The sequence below is a fragment of the Aotus nancymaae genome, unplaced genomic scaffold (genome assembly GCF_030222135.1).
Source record: "Aotus nancymaae isolate 86718 unplaced genomic scaffold, 86718_ANA_hifiasm-v0.15.2.pri h1tg000067l, whole genome shotgun sequence".
Classification (NCBI taxonomy): Eukaryota; Metazoa; Chordata; class Mammalia; order Primates; family Aotidae; genus Aotus; species Aotus nancymaae.
Window position 1 is genome coordinate 9,490,352 of NW_026988482.1, and position 20,805 is coordinate 9,511,156.

Genomic DNA, 20,805 nt, shown 5'->3' on the forward strand with positions numbered 1-20,805 from the left:
CCGACCGCCTTTATTTGAGAGACATGGGAATGGCTGGTCAGTGGAACACTCAGAGCACACCTATTTATTGATTAAGTTTGCCTTCTCATATGGACAGTTTGAAGATGCTCAGAAAAAAAATAAATTGCCTTTGTGATTTAAAGAATCCACGTAAATCTAGCAAAAGAATGACAAGACATATTTCTGTTTTTCAGCTTTAAGAGATGGGGGCAGTGGATCAGGGGCAGGATGGTAGTGGTGGGCAGCTCAGAACAAGGCCAGTGGCCGTGGGGTTTCCCTCCCACCTGTAGCTTCTCCACGGCAGAGATATCTCCACTCAGGTTCTCTGCGCCGGCGGCAGGCACACCTGCAGGGTTGCTTAGGCCCTGGGTGCGGATGGGCAATCGTATGCCTAATCACCCATTCAGGCACACACTTACTTGTTTTCCACATGCAAATATGGGCTTTTTGCGGATGAATTTAATATTGCTGTTGCTTCCTCATTTTATTTAAAACAAAACAAATGGCCAACCATGTCAGTTGAGGGTAGCAAATAGAAACATGAGTATTACCGTCTTTGCTGTTTGTGTCAATGACACGGCTGAAAGGAATCCCAGGCAAATCAGTCTTTTCTGTGCTCGATTTTATTTTTACTTTATACCGCTTTTCTTACAGTCACTATTGGTTTTAACAAAATTTTTAAAGAAGGCTATCGCATTCCTTTCTCTTATTTTACCAATATTTCAGGCTTCTTAATTGTATTTTGTGGTTTCTGCCTTTGACATTTTTAGTTTCCGAACTTGGGGCCCATTGTCTGAAAAAAGGCGTTATGGAGTCTCCAAAAGTCATTGGCAGGTGGTGTCTCCAACTTCCTTAGCTTGGAAATAAACAAATAAACAAACACAAATTAGAAGTATTTGCCCTATTAGTGCGCTATTAGTATTGATTGCGCAACTCATGCAAAAAGTCTCTTTCATTTATCTGGGAGGTTGTATGTCAACACTAATACAGTCAAGACAGCGTGGATGGGTGTTTGCTTTCCTTTCTCATGAAAATTCAGGGCTCTAGGATAGGATATCAAAATTGGTAGATAATCTGCAATTTATTTTATCTCAAACCCCTCACTTTACAGTCAGAGAAACTGAGGCCCAGAGAGGTAAAATGAGTTGTTCAAGGTCTCAGAGAGCAAGAAGTAGAGATGAGACTCGAGCACCTAGATCTGTGGTATTGCTTTCCCCTAGTTCATGGAGCTGGCACGTGGTTATCTCTGTGAACTGGGATGACGGAGAGACTGCTGGACCCTTCAGAGGATCTCATCTCAAGGTGGGGTTTATGTGTAAATGGTATCTGTGTGTTTCATTTTCCTTTCGTAAACTAATTTGAAAATCCTTTTGGTATCAAACTTTAGGTCAAAGAGTAGCGAGGGGGAATGTGGGTAGGACTTGCTTACAGCTTGCCTAACAAGGTTGTAGACTGCATAAGAGTCAGGAATTTTGGGTAAGTCTATTTGTGTGTGCGAGAGAGAGACAGAGGCAGAGAGAGAGAGGTAAAGAGGAACAAATGAAGAGGGAGAGGTCAGATTGATTGACAGTAGCAATTTCATAGGCACAGAATTTCTGAGTTAGAAGGAAGTCTAGTACATACTGAATTTGACTGCTTTATTTTGTAGTGAAGGAAATTGATGTGTCTAGAGTGGTTAAGAGCCTTACTCAAAGTCATTTCACTGTAATTGAGTGGTTAGAATATCAGACCAGCAACATACTTGGGTAGAAGCTTTTATTTAAAAAAGCATAATCATAACTATTCAATCATATTTACTAGTTAACTGGTAAGGCTGCTTAGGTGGGATAACACATCTACCTTCTTTGGGATTCTTTCCTCAGACATGGTTTTGGTGGGAGGAGCATGGGAAGGGCGGAGGAGCTGCAAACGTGGGGATGCTCTGTCATCTGCAGCATGAGCAGACATGTGAGTAGCGATTAGAAACACACTTAGTGAATGAGCCTCCCTGTTGGCTGTATTAAAGTAATCCTCCGAAAAAGTTAGGTGTGGAGAGCAAGACCAGTTAAGGAACATTTTGTGGAACTTTTATCTGTCCTTAACTATATGATTTTTTTATTTTTAAATGTAAAATGTTAGGATGTTATGGGGTATGTATGCATAGTCTAAAGTGATGTTTTTAGAGATAGCAAGAATGTCCCTATGTGTGAAATGGACACAGTTTTGTCAGGGAAGTGTTAATAGAGGGTTAATGTTCCATGTAGCGGCTGCAAGAATGATAAATGGTCACAGGGATAGCCTGGTACTCTAAGAGCAGAAGGTGGTGTATGGGTAGGACTACTGATATAACATGAGTTCAACCTGCTGTTATCTGCGCCGGCCTCTCTGCAGCTGTTTGCCCTGAAGGACATGCTGTACGTTTCTCCAGCTGATACTGCATGACTAGATATAAATGCCTCTCCGCTGTGTGCTGGGCAGCCCCAGACACCCTTGGCAGCCTGCTGTGTTTGTGTGAGATACACTGTGTAAAGGATTTCAGCGTCTCCCTACTTGTTCTCCATCTTTTTCTCTTCTCCTCCTTCTGATCTTCATTCATCTTTCCCTTTGGAGGGAAAAAAGTCATCTGAATTGTTTGAAGGTTCATTTTTGTTGATCTGTTTTTATTTTAAAGCTAATTTGTTTCCTGCTTATATCTGTAACTGATGTATGTGAGACCACATTATTATATAAGTGAATTCTCCTTGGCCCTCTGATTTCTTTTCTTTGTTTCTTTTCCTTAAAAATAAAAGATTTCCTTCTCCAGACATACAGCTTTCTCATCTACATGGACAACCTGTTTTTAAAGAATCTTCAGAGAGTTACTGACTTTGTTAGAACTATGGCTATAGAAGCAATTCAGATGATAGAATTCCAAATTTAACTTTTTTTTCTAGAAACAATTTATTTTTCCCTATAACTTCAAAGATTAATGGTGGGGAGTAGGGCATTCTGAAAATAAGAAAAACGTGCCAGATGAGCTTCTGACTTCCAGCTAGGCATACGGAGAAAAGGTCTTTATTCTAGTGACCTCTACTCATTGGAAAACTTGGGGCTGGTAGATTTCATGATTCTGATGCCGTAAGTCCTCTTGAATTACAGTGAGGGACAAGGCCAAATCACAGGGTAGACGATGTGCTTTTTTGGGGACTAATGGGTGTTAAGGAGGCATGCTGTACTTCGTCATTAAGACAGATTATTTTCCCCAGTTGGGTAATGTTTAAGGAATCCACCAAATCCTTAAATATATGGCGCATGTAAGGAATGCAGATATTTTAGAGACTCAGCCTTAACATGGGTTACGTTTTAGCATGGCTAATGGCTAAGCTTGATTTCTACTGGGTTTGTTCAACAAATTTCTAACTTACAGGTAAAAGCTTGCTTCTTATCCTCTTCATCCTCATTACCTCTTTGGTTCTGTCTCTGCTTGGTTCTTCTTGCATTCAGGTCTATATGGTAGTATAAAAAGAAAGAGACAGAGAGAGATAAGAAGAAGGGAAGAATGAAAAAAAAAAACGCACATTGAATGGGAAGGCAGGAGAGCAGAGCTATGACCCCAGCTCTGTCACAGCCACCTGTGTAACTATTTGCAAGCATTTTCATTCATTCAACAAATGACTTTTACACACAAGGTACCGGAGATACAAAACTGTGAAAGACACCATTCTTGCCCTCACTGCTTACAGTCAGGAGCAGAGAGTTAGGTACACAAATAGAATGTGCAATCACTTCTCCTTTCTGAGTCTTCATTTTACAGATGCAAGAGCCAGAACTGGGCCAGGTGATCACCAAGGTCCCTTCTGAGGCTAACATGCAATCATGCATGCAAAATTTGTTAAACATCTGATAATCACGTATCTAAGTGAAGATTAGCAAACATTTCCCCTTTCTCCTTAGTTTGTAGGGAATGGTATTGAAGATGAATGAGGCAATGTCTACAAAATGCTTTAATAAGCAAGTTGGAGAAAGAGATGATGTAAGTTTGAGGCATTATTATTAATGAAAAATGAAAACAAGGGCTGATGTTTTCAGAGAGAGAACAGATGGTTCCTTTGTTCAGAATTTGAGTATAAAAAAGAGAGGAAAAAAAGATCCTTGCCATATTGTTTAGGCCCTGAATGTGAGTAACTTTAAAATGCCAAAACAATCTGGTTAGGAAAGTCCCATGGATTCAAAATAGCTCCTACAGTGATCAAACTATAATTAATATAACAAAAAAAAATGACAGTAAGAAAAATACTAATAAGAAATGCCACAGTGACAACTGACACAACCTTAACAAAAACTCCTATTTTTGCATCAACTCTAGAAACTTCATTTTTTCTGTTTTTAGGAGTTATGCCACACTGTGGAACAAAATAGTGAGAACTGATTTAAAACTGTTTCTACAGTTCCCCTACCCCTCAAGTTATTTTAGTTTCCCATGACTCATAAAGGAAATCTTCAGGATTCACAAGAAATTGGCAATTCTTTTCCACCTTTGCTGTAGGGTACTGATAGGAAAACAGCGTGATCTGGGGCAGTTTAAGTAGGGAGCAAACCTCCAGGGGCTTGGGGTGGTGTTGCAGAAGGCCGGATCTGGGAAGGGGCTTTGAGAAGCTTGCACGGAAAGCTGTGAAATAAATGGTTTCTTTCTCTCTTTCTCTATGTTCTAATATCTTGTGATCTGTTTCTACAATACACAAGCTAATTGATGTTATTCTTTTGGCATGATTCTTGCTGTCCAGGTCTATCACTTGTCAGTCTGTAAAAAGTGTAGGCTGTTGGGTTGGGCGTGGTGGCTCACATCTGTAATCCTAGCACTCTGGGAGGCTGAGGCGGGCAGATCACGAGGTCAGAAGTTTGAGACCATCCTGGCCAACATGGTGAAACCCCATCTCTACTAAAAATACAAAAATTAGCTGGGCGTGATGGCGCGCACCTGTAGTCCCAGCTACTTGGGAGGCTGAGGCAGGAGAATCGCATGAATCCTGGAGGTGGAGGTTACAGTGAGCTGAGATTGTGCTACTGCACTCCAGCCTGGTAACAGAGCAAGACTCCGTCTCAAAAAAAAAAAAAAAAAAAATGCAGGCTATGAGAATGAGGGCATAGGCCACCAAGCTGGCAGCATTGTGCAAAATGTGCTAGAGTCTTCTAAGTTCAGGTGCTGTGATTGGACATGGTGACTAACCTCAGCTTCTAGGCATAATTTCTTCACTGTGGAAAGAGGAGACTAACTAGAAAGTTCACTCTGACACGAATCTGAGTTCAGGTCCACAACTGTTTTTTTTAAATTAATTATTTTATTTTAAAAATTTTTGTTTTTGGAAACAGAGTCTTGCTCTGTCACACAGGCTAAAGTGCAGAGGCACAGCCTCGGCTCACGGCAACTTCTGTCTCCCGGGTTCATGCGATTCTCCTGCCTCAGCCTCCTGAGTAGCTTACAGGTGCCCATCACCACGCCTGGCTAATTTTTGTATTTTCAGGAGAGTTGGGGCTGTCCAGACTGGTCTCAAACTCCTGGCCTCAAGAGATCCGCCTGCCTCGGCCTGCCAAAGTGCTGGGATGACAGAAGTGAGCCACTGTGGCTGGCCCTTATACAATTGTAGGAAGGCTGAGAGTGGTTTTTAATTTGGGAACGTTTAAAAGCAAACATGCTGCCTCAAGACAACAATAACAAAACGTTAACATTGTTGAGCGGGGAGCTTCTTTAATGCTACCCGAGCCTCTTGCTGAAATGGTTCTATACAGTTTGGCATAGCTGGGAGTGGTAAGCTCATTGACAGACACAGAAGAGGCAGAGTGGGCTTAGGGAGAGGGACCAGTCTAATGGTCCAACTTGTGTTCTGAGTTCCAGTTTTGCTTCTGGTACTAACCCCATGAGACCCTGGAATATCCGTCTCTAAGGTTTCTTGCAGAGCTGAATCACTGGTCTGTGATTCATCAAAGCAATTAGAAGACTCTGCCTCTCCTTCAAGGCCAAGGCTTTGCTCAGAATACTCCCTAGGGACTTTCTCACTGTGTGTGGCGCTTATCTCTATGAGGCACTTTATTCATTCTCCGTTGTATTAGAGTCAAAAGTGTAATTGTTTGTTGTAGAGGTGCCTCTTCCCTGCCGTCTCTGATAACCTACCTCTCTCTCCTCTGAGTAACCTACTCTTTTAAAGCACAAAATCTCCTTTGGCAAAATCACACTGCCTGGTGCTTACTCAGTATTGTGTGTTTGTTGTCTGCCCTGAACTGTGAACTCAGCCATGTCCTGCTCATTTCTGAAGCCTCAGCATGTACATCGGTACCTAGTACATGGTAGATTTTCAGTGAATTGAGTGAATCAGTGATGGATGAATGATTTTGTATGTCCTTACCAGGCCATATATTCTTTGAGGGCTTCTTATTTTGTCAGGAAAAGAAAAAGATTTTTGTTTCTTGACTCTAATGGCTGAAATATATTTTCAAAGTTTTTCGTTTCATTTTTTTGACTATTTTTGTCTAATGGGTGACTACCTGCTGTCTCATTCTTGGTCCATGGTTAGTGTTAGTGGTGATTTTTGTCCACTTCTTTGCACTCATCACTCAAGGCTTGGATTAGGGTAAATCGTTAGCATAATTCTGCTTGTTTTCTTTTTTCTTTCTTTCTTTTTTTTGAGACAAGGTCTTGCTCTGTCACTCAGACTGGAGTGCAGTGGCACAATCTCAGCTCACTGCAACCTCCGCCTCCCAGGTTCAAGCGATTCTCCTGCCTCAGCCTCCCAAGTAGCTGGGATTACAGGTGCCCACCACCATGCCTGACTACTTTTTGTATTTTTAGTAGAGATGGGGTTTCATCGTGTTGGTCATGCTGGTCTCGAACTCTTGACCTCATGAGCTGCCCACCTTGGCCTTCCAAAGTGCTGGGATTACAGATTTGTTTGCTTTTAAACAGTTTGTGGGCAGGGATGGTATTTTCTTATGATTCTTTTCCTCACAGATCCTGGCCTAGAGCCATTAGCAGAGACAATTCTCAGTAAAAGTTTGCTGCCCTAAACTTCATTCCACCACCTTTGCCTTCCTATTGCCTTTTCATCTCCTCTTAGAAGGCACCTTATATGATAATGCTACCTATGCGATAAAGACCACAAAGTAAACTTAAAAGACGAAGCATGCTTCCTTCTTTTCTACTCCCACACTTTTTTTTTCAGATAAAAATAACATTGCATTTGGATGTGTCCTGCTTTATTTATTCATTTATTTAAGACATGAGGTCTCACTATGTTGCCCAGGCTGGTCTTGAACTACTGAGCTCAAGTGATCCTCCCTCTTTGGCCTCCCAAAGTGCTAGGATTATAGGTGTGAGACACTGCACCCGGTGCAGCCCTGTTTTTACAAAAAATAAAATAATGTTGAATATATTGGACCACCCTAACTGTTTTTCTTTGTCTGTGAACACTTCTTATTTTTTCAGGAAAAGCCAAAGATTTCTGTTTCTTGACTGTAATTGTTGAAATATATTTTCAAAGTTTTTCACTTTATTTTTTGACTGATACCATAAAATAGTGTGAAACGATGTGAGGATTTTCTAATGGAGAAATGACTTAGAATATCCCTTGGATGTCCTATCTGCTTTTTAATTGTTTTATCATCCTAGACATGTTTCCTCTATTCCTGTCTATTATTTTATCTATAAAATGAGGTTATTGAACTAGATGCTCTCTACAACGTGTTTTTTTTTTTCTTTTTTTTTTTTTTTCGTTAGCATTCAGTCTCTGGCACCTGAGAGCATTGGGATCAGGCTGATATTTCTAGGTGTCTATTTCATTGGTCTGCCCTTCAAGTAGGAATGATGACCCATAGAATTTCTGTAATTATCAGCCTCAATAACTTTCTAAAGCTTTTAGGAAGCAGATACCTGCAATTTATCTCACTAATTTGTTTATGATTAACACCTTCTGCCCCTTCTCATATCCCAAGCTCAGTGTTTTGATATTTAATTACAGGGAATTCTTTCCTCTTCATAGATGATAGAACAATTGTATTTCATCTCTCTTATCTGAAATCTCTGCTGACTTTCCATGTCTTATGAATTTAAATAGTCTAAATAGGGCATGAGATCTTAAACATTCCTCCCAGTTTCTACATTTGCTGCTCAGCAACAAATTTTCTCTGGAAAAGGGTGAAAGCCCAGGAGTCCCTCACAGGGCAGGAGCATTGAACACACCCACATTCTCCTACCATCTGATATAGATGAGACACAAAGTAGAGACTCAGATAATTCTTTAACTGAATTAACTGGATTCCTTAATTCTCACAAAATTATTCTTCCTACTTTGTAAATAGAGAAATAGAGGCTTAGTCACACAAAATATCTTGTTCAAAGTTACTAATCCATTAAGTAACTTAATAATTTATTGACATCTAAGGCTTTTCTTTCATTCTACATCCTCAGACCAGAGATTGTGGGATCTCAGCCTTCTTTGCTAGAGATTGGTGAGCCAAGACTTGGAGAGAGAACTCTGGTTCACCCAGATGAACTTTTAGTAGAGAAAGAACTCTACTTAACTAGTACTTAAAAGCTTGACATGTTCGCGTAGAGACCTGTGTGTGACTGAATTCAGATCACTTTAATTTTCTGGGCCTCACTTGGCCCATCTGTGAAATGGGGTCATGAGCTCTTTTCTGTATGAAGGCAGGGGACCGTCTAGATGACCGCCGGAGAATTCTTTTTACCCTGAGATCAATGGTTCTGTGAGTAGTACAACTCATACCCAGTCTTAGTTGCTAGGTACTTTAGTGGAAAAACAATGTGAGGCTATTTTTAGAGTCTTCATCTGTTTATAGACTAGTTGGTAGGAGAGCTATCCCTTTGAAAAGTTAAGGCATAGTTTTATACACTGTGTAAGGAAGTTGTCAAAACTAATATTCATGTATGCAAAGACTTTAACATTTTTAATAATTTTTTCCATAGACTGGTGAAATTGGTTTGTTATTTTTGCCATTTCACTTTTGTGGAAATTGAGCAAGGGTGGGAAATGAAATGACGTGATCATGTTGGGCACGTTGGCTCATGCCTGTAATCACAGCATTTTGAGAGGCCAAGGCGGGCGGATCACCTGACGTCAGGAGTTCCAGACCAGCCTGGTCAACGTGGTGAAACCCCATCTCTACTGAAAATACAAAAATTAGCTGGGCATGGTGGCACACACCTGTAATCCCAGCTACTTGAGAGGCTGAGGCAGGAGAATCGCTTGAACCTGGCAGACGGAGGTTGTAGTTAGCCGAGATTGCATCATTGCACTCCAGCCTGGGCAACAGAGAGAGATTCTATCTCAAAAAAAAAAAAAAAAAAAAAAAGGGGAAAAAACGATGTGATCAACATCAATCTGAGGACGCTGCATCAGAGGATTGAAGATTTTCCTAAGATTTAGGGGATGTTGAAGAGTTTAAAATATTCTAACCCAGTGGTTTGCAAACTTGGCCACATACTAAAATCGTCAGAGAAACTTTAAAAAAATGCTTGGCCCCTGCAATGCTTCTCTTAATCACAGTGTCTGTGGGTGGGACCCGAGCTCAGTTATATTTTAAAGCTCCTGAGAGTTTAGAGCCATTGATCTAGTCTGGATTTCTTAGCAATTTCTCTCATGGTATCTTGCTTGACATCTTACTTAGTAGGTTGCATTTTTGTGCTATGACTTCCCTGACACCCAAGTGAAAACTGCTGGATGACCAAAAAAATTCACCCAAACAACATGAATGTAATGAGAAGTCTTGGAGAGGCTTACAAGCCTTAAAGGAAATGTTGGGCCAAGGGAGAGAAAGGGTGAATGTTTTTTGCATTGGGACCTGCCTTCTTTTTATGCCTCTAGGAACGTTTAAAAACAAGATCAAGGAATATATTTCATTGCTTTAATTGTTCAAGGTCTTTTAAAAGCTTGTGCAGTGAAATGCCATTTAAGATACCTGACCTTTATATTTTAATGCTTTTTGGAAGGGAACGATACCTAGTGTTCAGCTGCACTATAACTTTTAATTATATACACACACACACACACACACACACACACACACACACACACACACAGTCAGCAGAGCTTGTTTTGGAAGCAGAGGGCTGTGGGTTTTGCTGCCTTCCCAGATATTTTTCCCTTTTTTTTTCAACATCAAGTTTCATTCAGTTGATGTTTCTTGACCTCATAATGTCTAACCTTCATATCTTTGTTTTCCCCTCTCCAAACTTATCCAAGAAAGAGACTTCAAGGCCTGATTCATTCATTTTTCCTTCTGCTGGGAAGTTCAGGTGTGTAGTGGGAGGGAGCACGTGTGACCTAATCCATATTTTGATGAGGAAAAAAGCTCCCTGCCCTCCCCTGCACCGGTTCATTTGGTAATTTTTAATCCCAAAGGCCACTGCTAATCGATTTTTAAAAATGGATGCTAGCTATTATGTTGTTAGATATAGCTCATCTTCTAACTCAAAACTTGCTCTTTCTAAAAGGGAAATAGAACTTGGTTTGCAAACATAGTGAACTGGAATTTCAGAGGCTTGAAGTGACCTACAAAACTTGTAACTGTAACTCTAGTTATATATCCACTGTGGTCTTGGACATGTGAGATGTTGTCTACCCTCAGGAGTTTTAGAAGAATAAATTTTATAGAATTGATTTCCATGTTATGAAATTAAAATAACCAGGTGCAGTGGCTCACACCGGTAATCCCAGAACTTTGGAGGCTGAGGAGTGAGGATAGCTTGAGTTCAGGAGTTTGAATGGGTAACACAGTCGAGACCCTACTTCTACAAAAAATTTAAAAATTAGCTGGCATGCTGGCTCATGCCTGTAGTCTCAGCTGCTCAGGAGGGTGAGGTCTGAAGATCGCTTGGGCTTGGAACATCAAGGCTGCAGTGAGCTGAGATCCTGCTACTGTACTCCAGACTGGGTGACAGATCAAGAGTGAAAAAAAAAAAACAAAGAAGAAAAGAAAATATAAAAAATTCTTTGTGTAGCTCTGAAATCTATATATATATAAATATTATATGAAATAAGATAATTTATCATTTTAAAATTATGTTTGAAAATAGAGCTAATTCTCAGTTACCACATTTCCCCCTCTCCTCTTTCTGATTTTTTTTTTTTTTTGGAGATGGAGTTTTGCTCTTGTTACCCAGGCTGGAGTGCAATGGCGCGATCTCAGCTCACTGCAACCTCCGCCTCCTGGGTTCAGGCAATTCTCCTGCCTCAGCCTCCTGAGTCGCTGGGATTACAGGCACACGCCACCATGCCCAGCTAATTTTTTTTTGTATTTTTAGTAGAGACGGGGTTTCACCATGTTGACCAGGATGGTCTCGATCTCTTGACCTCGTGATCCACCCACCTCGGCCTCCCAAAGTGCTGGGATTACAGGTGTGAGCTGATTTTTTTTCTTAACTTTTTATTGTAAATGATTTTAAACTTACAAAACAAGTCGCAATATAAACATAGTCCAATATAACCATATACTTTTACCCAGATTCATCTACTGTTAACATTTCATACCATTGACTTCATCATCCTTCCCCTTCCTCCCTCCCTTCTTCTCTGTCTCTCTCTCTACACACACACACACACACACACACACACACACACACACACACACTCTCTCTCTCTCTCTCTCTCTCTCTCTCTCTCTCTCTCCCCCTCTCTATTTTTTTTTCCAGAAGTATTAGAGAGTAGCTCACATATATTATTGCCTCTACCCCTAAGTACAGTGCGTATTTCTCAAGAATAAAAAGAGTAAACTTAGTCTCATCACGTTCGCAGTGTGATAATCAACTTCTGTATATTTGACACTGATTCAGTACTTTACTGTCTGTACTTCTCTTTGTCAGTGGCCCAGTTCTGTCCTTGAAGAAAGCGGCTTTTTCCCTTTTGGGGTACAGTCCAACCTAAGGTCAGATAGCGCGTTTTGTTGTCAAGCCTCTTTAGTCTCCTTGGATTTGGAGCATTTCCACAGCCTTTCTTTATCTTTGATGGCATTGACACCTTTGTAGAACATTGTGTCCTCCCCCTTTACAAATACAATACTCCTCATTTGGTATTAGTCACTTGTTTCTTCATGTTTTGATTCAGTTATGCGTTCCCTGAAGGAATATTACAAAGGTGATGTGTCCCTCTCAGGTGTCCGATCTGGAGTCTTATGTGTCCATCTATCCATCATTGGGGGTGTTAATTTTGAGCAACTGATCAAGGCATTGGCCAGTTTCTCCACAGTATAGGTTTTCTTTCCTTTGCAATTATTAAGCTATCCATGGGGAGATACTTTATTCTCACTCCTTATCAAACTATTACCCTAATTTTTTTTTCCTAAATCAGTATTTAGTATGATGGCTCCAAAATTAGGATTCCATGTTTGCTACTCTCTTCACATTCGTCATTCAGCATTCTGCATTCTACTTTATGCGGAAGCCCTTCCCTTCTCCTCCATGTCTCCCTCTCTCCCTTTCTTTCTTTCTTCTTTAGGTTACGGTCTTCAAGATTTCTGTTTCAATCTTTCATAATTCATTCTACTATATAATTATTTTGGCTTTCCAATTATCCCAGTGGATTTGGTCAGTGGGAGCTGCATCAACTTGGCTCCTGTGTCCTTGAGACATGCCCCTTCATCATCGCTGTTGTTAGCACTTGACTAATTGCTGGAATAAAAAGATGTTCTAGTTTGGTCCTGTATATTCTCTGTCCCAGCCATGAAGGCAACCATGTCTTCACTATGTCCTCACTCTTTGTAAGTGGAGAAGGGTGTTAGAGACCAGTATCTGAGTGCTGGGTGTGCTCATTGCTACTCTGATGCCTTCACTCATAGGCTCTTTCAATGACTGGAGCTAGGAAATTTTATAATAAAATTATATATATGTAAATAAAACCCACATGTATATGTATATCTGTAAATCTATAAACATATGGATGTATATACATATATGTATATACAAATACTACTACTATTAATTTGCTAATACCACTTACTACACAAAACAAATCTGTGAAAAAGAGTTGAAGATCTGCTTATCCTTCAATGCTTTTTCACAGGTTCTCCTCATTCAACTTAACCCTGCCCAAGACTGGGGGTATACTGTCAAACGCTCTTCAGGGATTGCCTGGACTAGGTCTTTTTTCATGTCTCTTTCCCCTACATCTCAGTGTCATCATGTTCATTTAAAATACAGCTGGGTTCAGTTGCTTCAGTTTGCTATCAGTTTTAGTTTCCCTCCTTCCCATCCTAGTTGGTTTAATTTTACTTTTTGAATATGTAAAACATTAACATGCTTCCAGAAGCCAAAACTGAACCAAAAAAAAGTGCCAGTTTCTCAGATATTTTTTCTACCTTGTTATTCCCTATGTCTCTTGGAGGTTTTCTTGGTTGTCTTTCTGGCATTTCTTTTTAATCCTGATATTTATATGTTTTTATATTTCTTCTTCTTTCTTACACAAAAGATAGCGTGTTGTAAATGTTCTTTTGCACTCTAATTTTGTAAAAAAAAATTTTTTTTTTGCCTTCTCTCTCTTCTTACGTTCTTCTCTCTCTCCCTTTCTTCCTTCTTCCATTTTTTTTTTTCTCTCTCTCCTGTTTAACCAATTTCCTGTGCTTGGACAGTTGGATAGTTTTCTGCAATGAATGATATTATGCATATGTATTTCCATATCATTAGCTATATCTTCAGATATATTCTTTGAAGTAGGAATACTGGGTTAAAAGTAAAGGTTTTGGGCCGGGCGCGGTGGCTCAAGCCTGTAATCCCAGCACTTTGGGAGGCCGAGGCGGGTGGATCACGAGGTCAAGAGATTGAGACCATCCTGGTCAACATGGTGAAACCCCGTCTCTACTAATACAAAAAATTAGCTGGGCACGGTGGCGCGTGCCTGTAATCCCAGCTACTCAGGAGGCTGAGGCAGGAGAATTGCCTGAACCCAGGAGGTGGAGGTTGCGGTGAGCTGAGATCGCGCCATTGCACTCCAGCCTGGGTAACAAGAGCGAAACTCTGTCTCAAAAAAAAAAAAAAAAAAAAGTAAAGGTTTTGTGAAGTGTTTTTGTTACCAAATTTGTCTCTGAGGGAATGTCCCATCAGCATCCTCAACTACAGAATGTCTGTAAAGCTTATGAATTATTGCCAATTTGATGGATGAGAAATGGTATCTCAGTATAGTTTTGATTTGCATGTGTCCTATTAGGAGTAAAGTTGAGCATCTTTATGTATTTAACATCCACATGTATTCATTTTGTGAGTTCTTTGTGAGTTATTTGTTCTTGTCTTTGCCTCCCCTTCCCCCCGCTTTTTTTTTTTGAGACAGAGTCTCTCTGTCACCAGGCTGGAGTGAAGTGGCATGATCTCAGCTCACTGCCACCTCCGCCTCCCGGGTTCAAGTGATTCTCCTGCCTCAGCCTCCCAAGTAGCTGGGATTATAGGTGTGTGCCATTGCACCCAGCTAATTTTTTATATTTTTGGTAGAGATGGGGTTTTACCATATTGGCCAGGCTGGTCTCAAACTCCTGACCTTAACTGGTCTGCTCGCCTTGGCCTCCCAAAGTGCTGGGATTACAAGTGTGAGCCATTGTGCCCAGCTCATTTTTTTTTTCCTATTGGATTTTTGGTCTTTGTTTTCTCAATTAAAAAAGTATTTGGAAATTAGATATATTAGCCTTTCATCTGTGAAGTATATTACACATATCTCTCCCAATTTGTTTATCTTTTGACTTTGATTACAGTGGCTTTTTTTTTCTTTTCAGTCATATAAAATTTTTATACTTATGGAGACAAATTTAAGAGTCATTTCTTTTATTGCTTCTGGACTTTGTTCATAGTTAGAGAGTGTTTCTTTTTTTTTTTTTTTTTGAGACGGAGTTTCGCTCTTGATACCCAGGCTGGAGCGCAATGGCGCGATCTCGGCTCACCGCAATCTCCGCCTCCTGGGTTCAGGCAATTCTCCTGCCTCAGCCTCCTGAGTAGCTGGGATTACAGGCACACGCCACCGTGCCCAGCTAATTTTTTGTATTAGTAGAGACGGGGTTTCACCATGTTGACCAGGATGGTCTCGATCTCTTGACCTCGTGATCCACCCGCCTCGGCCTCCCAAAGTGCTGGGATTACAGGCTTGAGCCACCGCGCCCGGCCGAGAGTGTTTCTTAACACCCATGTTATCTTCCAGTACCTACATAGTTTCGTTTTTTTCACATTTAGATCTCTAATTCATCTGCAGTTTATTTGTGTGTAACATAATGAATGGATCTAATTTTACTTTTTTCCAAATAGTTATCTGGTATCGTAACACCATTTAGTATGAAAATATCTTCTCATACTTCCCCTTTGATTTGCAACTGGTGGTTACTTTTTTTTTTTTTTTTTGAGACAGCGTTTCACTCTTGTTACCCAGGCTGGAGTGCAATGGCGCGATCTCGACTCACTGCAACCTCCGCCTCCTGGGTTCAAGCAATTTTCCTGCCTCAGCCTCCCGAGTAGCTGGGACCACAGGTGTGTGCCACCATGCCCATCTAATTTTTGTATTTTTAGTAGAGACCGGGTTTCACCATGTTGACCAGGATGTCTCGATCTCTTGACCTTGTGATCTACCCGCCTCAGCCTCCCAAAGTGCTGGGATTATAGACGTGAGCCACCGCGCCCGGCTGGTGGTTACTTTTTAACCTACACCATGACTAGGTGTGAAGGAGAATGATGGTGAACAGTAGAACAGAGTCAGAGGAAAATGAGGTCCCAGGTGGATAATGACTGAAACCCTATAAGAATCTACATATTTTGACTTCAGCACAGAACTCTTTACCTTTTATAAGTCATCCTCTCTGGTCCATTTCTTTTGTCAGAAAATTAACGTATTTAATAGAGAAGGTGTATAAAACCAAAGGAGGGTTTAGAGATTATCTGGGCTTTCCCTCCTCTCAGTAAAACCTGTAACATCCCTTCTTCCTCAAATAAAATTTGCGAATGGGGCTGCATAATTTTTTTGGTGAGCAGGTGTGACTGTGTTTCCTCTGGTTCCTCACTGCACGGTGATTACTCTGTGCCCTCTCCTGCAAACTGCCCGTGTTTTGCTGCTTGTAGGCCATAGCTATCTTGGGTGAGAAGTGCATTTGGGAAGTTTCGCAAGTGAAGTTGTGCTACCCGAGTCAGTGACTGTGTCTTAATTCACCTTTTTGCTTCCAGGTTCTTGCTCAGGGCCACCTGTGCACAGGGTTTGCACTCAATAAGCACTTGATGAATTTGAATGACTACACATTAAACTAAAATGAGGTCTGCCCACCTATTCTTAAGAAGTTAAGCTCTACAAATGATGTACTCCAAAACTACAAACAAGGGTGAAAGCCAAAACAGATAAAGCTGTCCTTATATGGGCAGGAAGAACTCAGTAAGATTTTATCAGCAGTAGGTGTTGCATATGGTGATTTCGAGCCGACTGCCAGTTCCAAGATGGCCTCACTTGATTGTGTGGTCAGTACAGTTTGCATGTGGTCCTCAAAAGGTTAGGCCTGGAACTCACCAACCCCTTTTAAAAACAGCAAATCAGGGTTTTGGTGGTGGAATGGGGAGGAAACAGGCTTGTATTAATTGTTGTATAAGGTAGCCCATGATAAACTTAATGTCACTTTTTGCACATCCGGGAGCAAGAGCTTTTGGTCAATTGGCTTGCCTGTGTTTTTGCTTCGCCTTGGATGCTACAGAAATGGAATTGTTAGAGTCATTGCATGATGAAAGCAGAATCAGAGCCAAGGTTTTGAAGGACCTGAAGGAGAACATTCTGTGTTCTGCAGGCGTCTTCCTCCTTGGGTTACCAATAGCCCCTGCCTACCACACACAGTTGGTAGGATTCCTTCAATGCCTCTCCTCAGGTGAAAGATGTGGCATGTGGAACTGAATGATCAAAATCACTGGGGCAACTTATGAGCACCTCCAGCCATGTAACATGCTAACAGGACTTTTGACAGGAACGGATACCTAAGTACTTAGATTCCTGGAGACCTTGTCTGTCTCAACATACCTGTCACCACAGTGTGTCCTTTCTCTGTGCAGTACTGGATAAATACAGATAAATTCTACAGCTTGACTTACTCCTACCTCATGCAAGGAAGTTATAAAATGTTTGAGTAGCTTACTTAAGTATTATTCCTGCCATGGCTCCTTGATGTGCCTTGATGGAGCTATGGAAAGCATCTTGGTTGCTTCAACACAAGGTTGTGGATCGTTTCATAAGGCAGGGTACTACTGTAGTTGGCTGAGCTTATCAACTATGTGGATTCATCTTGGGAAAGTAGCAGAGAAGATACTGAGAATGCCACATCTGCCGAAGACGCGCTAGATGCTTTCCCTAGACATGTCGTACAATCTTTTCAACACCCACTCAAAATATAGGAGTGGTTCCATTGCACAGATGAGGAAACAGAGGCTCAGACTTTATGTTAGTCTCCCAGGTCATAAAGCTAGTATTCACAGAATTGAAACTCAACACCAGGTCTGTATACCTAGGAAATTGGTGCTTCTCCTCTGTGCCTGACACATGGCACATCATATCAAGGCATCACCTTTTCTTGAATCTTGTTTCTGGATTCTGGGCAAGCAGCCTCAGTTTGGTCCCGTGAAACCTTTCCTGGCCTCCTCCACCCCCGCCGCACTGTGAACATTGCAGTGGTTAGTTATGTACATATTTGCCTCCAGGGCTAGACTGTGAGTTCTTCTAGATGTTTTAGTATAGTGTTTAATTCATAGCTGGCTTTTGATACATATGTAATGAAAATTCTAGTTTTCTGCCCCATACTGTGTTTCCATGCCGACACTGAAAATCTAGACGTGCTTTTTTAGAATTAGGCAACCCATTTACCTTTAAGGATGCACTGACTTTGGTTTTTGCTTTAATATTTGGCCAAAGGCTGCTCTTTGAGTTTGACCTCTGCTTTGCCTTTGGAAGGGTAAAGTAGCCAAATGCCTACCTCATTAACATTGTAGGCAACTCTGAAATTGTGCAGGGTAATCATTGCATTGATGTGAACAGCACACTGGCTACTGTCATGCCATACCAGCATAAAAATGTTAGTAAAGGATAAGTGTATTTTTCAAATCTGTTGTTAATACCCAGATATGTACCTCCAAATACAGGTGAACATTTTACTTATAACGTGAAATGAAAAACCTTCTTAAACTACTTTATACTCTGAGATTCTACCAAGTAATTGAAATATAAAGAAATATAGTATATTAAGAGTAAGACGCTACAATATTTAATGATGACTGTGGCAGCTATTGATGTATGGGTTAAATAATGCAAGTCACAAGATCAAGATCAGGCTTCACTGCAACCTTATAACCTCAGACAACTAATGCCCATCACTTCCCTACGCCACATATTCCGTCTCTCTAATGGTATCATACTCCCTAACTGCCTCAAGGATTACTGGGAAATTTGTGGATGGTGAGCATGGAAACAATCTGTAAACAAATTAAAAGGAGATATATGTGAGAGTCTTAATCCAGTTTGACTCTGAAACACCCACACGTATGCATGTGTACCTCCCTGCACAAATGTATGAAGAACCAGCGATTGAAGATTTGCACCCATTACCCATTTGGGCCAAAGACAGATAAAGCTGTCCTTATATGGGCAGGAAGAACTCAGTAAGATTTTATCAGCAGTAGGTGTTGCATACTATTGCATACTATTTGAAAGAAGAACTTTCAAATAGTCAAACAAGTAGGGAGGGATATTAATTGATGGTTAATATAAAAATTAGATTAATTAAATCTTAGTTAATGAATATTAGTTGAGGTTATTAAATCTTAGTTATTAGAGTTTATTAGCTAGATAACTTTGGGTTGACCAGCATATTTTTTTTATTTAGCTAACAAGCATTTATAAAAATACAGATTTTTATCTAAGTATTTTTATGGAATTAGATTATATAATAATTTTAATTGTTATAGGGTTGTTTGTTGAATGCATTTGTAACACTAAACAGAATGGTCGTTAAGAACTATTTTTAACTTTTAGTTATTTACTTACACTTAAGGCCATCAACCTTTTAAGAAAAAGCCTATTTAAGAATTTTTTCACATTTTCTGAAAATAAATTAAAAGTAGAGTATCTACATTGTCCTCTCAACATTTCCTGATCAGGAAAATCTCCAAAATCGCTTACAGCAACATCCATGATAAATGATTTTTAACACAGAGAAATTTCATTTTTATATCACAAAAATTCTGACGATGGTAATGAGAGATTTCAGCCTCGGCTTTGGCTTACTATTGATTTTAACATTCAGTCATTTGGCACTTGGCCCAAATGGGTAATGGGTGCAAATCTTCAATCGCTGGTTCTTCACACATTCGTGCAGGGAGGTACACATGCATACGTGTGGGTGTTTCAGAGTCAAACTGGATTAAGACTCTCACATATATCTCCTTTTAATTTGTTTACAGATTGTTTCCATGCTCACCATCCACAAATTTCCCAGTAATCCTTGAGGCAGTTAGGGAGTATGATACCATTAGAGAGACGGAATATGTGGCGTAGGGAAGTGATGGGCATTAGTTGTCTGAGGTTATAAGGTTGCAGTGAAGCCTGATCTTGATCTTGTGACTCTATCTCCAGACTCTATGCCCAGTGCTCCAGATCCCATAGACCTGGATATTAGTTCTGGCTTTAGAACCATCCCTGGCACACATATAAGACTTTCATTTCCATTTGGCCTGCCTTATGAAAAGAAGTGTTGATAAGTTCATTAATTAGCATTGTGTTTATAGTTTTTTTCTGACTGCTCATGACTTCTTGAGGACAGGCATGCTCTGATGAGCTGTGTGGCCCTAGGCAAGCCTTGGTGTCCTCCCTTACCTGCACAGTGAGGGTGATGGGCATCTTACCCCCTGAGGCCACCTTTCAGCTTTGCCGTTCTGTCATTTGACAAAGACTGAATGGAGAAAAGGCAAGACGTAACGACTGTTGAAGTCCAAGCCAGTTTGTATTTGCCGAAAGACACAACTGAGGGAAAGAAATTGACATGTAGTTTAAACAGAGCAGTTTGTAGTTGACATGGGAAGTGTGAATAATACTTCTTCCTGGTTTATGAGATATGAAATTGGTTGTCCACCTTATATATTTCTCACTTTTGTTCTCAGTTCATTGTTTGGTCATGGAGTGCAATTTTGAAGACAACTTCAAGTTGTTGTTTTGCTCTGTAATCACAGTAGTATTTGCTGTTCTTTCTTGAGCACCCAGTCTGTGTACACACATCCTTCTTAATCTTAGAAGAAAAACAACATGCAAGACATATTTTCTTTCCCACTTTGCAAATAACGAACAGGGACTCAGAGAGATTAAAAGACTTACTTAAGTTTGTTTAGAAAGTGGCAAAGCCAGGATTCAAATGTTGGTTTGCCTAATTGCAAAGCCTATATCCACCTTCCACCTTCTGCTGCCACAGCGTTAAAGGCTGGAAGTTGAATTCTACACACTCCCTCTTTCACCTGTACCATTACAGTGATAAGCAAAACCAGCACTGAGCCCTGCTAACAAGGTGTCCTTGATTTGTGTGCTGGTGCACATGCCACTTCAGTGTGGCATCTGCTGACAGACCCATGGGGTGCAGACATTCCCACTACAAAGAGCTCATCCTGGACTCCCCAACAGGGAAAGAGACCTGAAAAGGAGCTGGTTTGTGATTAGGGATGACTGTGATGCTTGAAGTGAACAGTCACTCAGTTCTTCCCATTTATTTGACTTCTCACTTCCCTTCCCTTTGAACATTTTAGTCAAACTTCTAGCAGTGACTCTCAACCCTGGCTGCCCATTAAAATTACTTGGGGAGGTTTTGTTT

At 40.6% G+C, this 20,805-nt stretch overlaps 1 protein-coding gene across 4 annotated transcripts in view; it reads left to right on the top strand.

Annotated features, from left to right (window-relative positions):
- The window catches only part of LPP (LIM domain containing preferred translocation partner in lipoma), a 725,954-nt gene that overhangs the window by 87,985 nt on the left and 617,164 nt on the right, over positions 1–20,805 (top strand). The gene's annotated exons all lie outside the window — the stretch shown is intronic.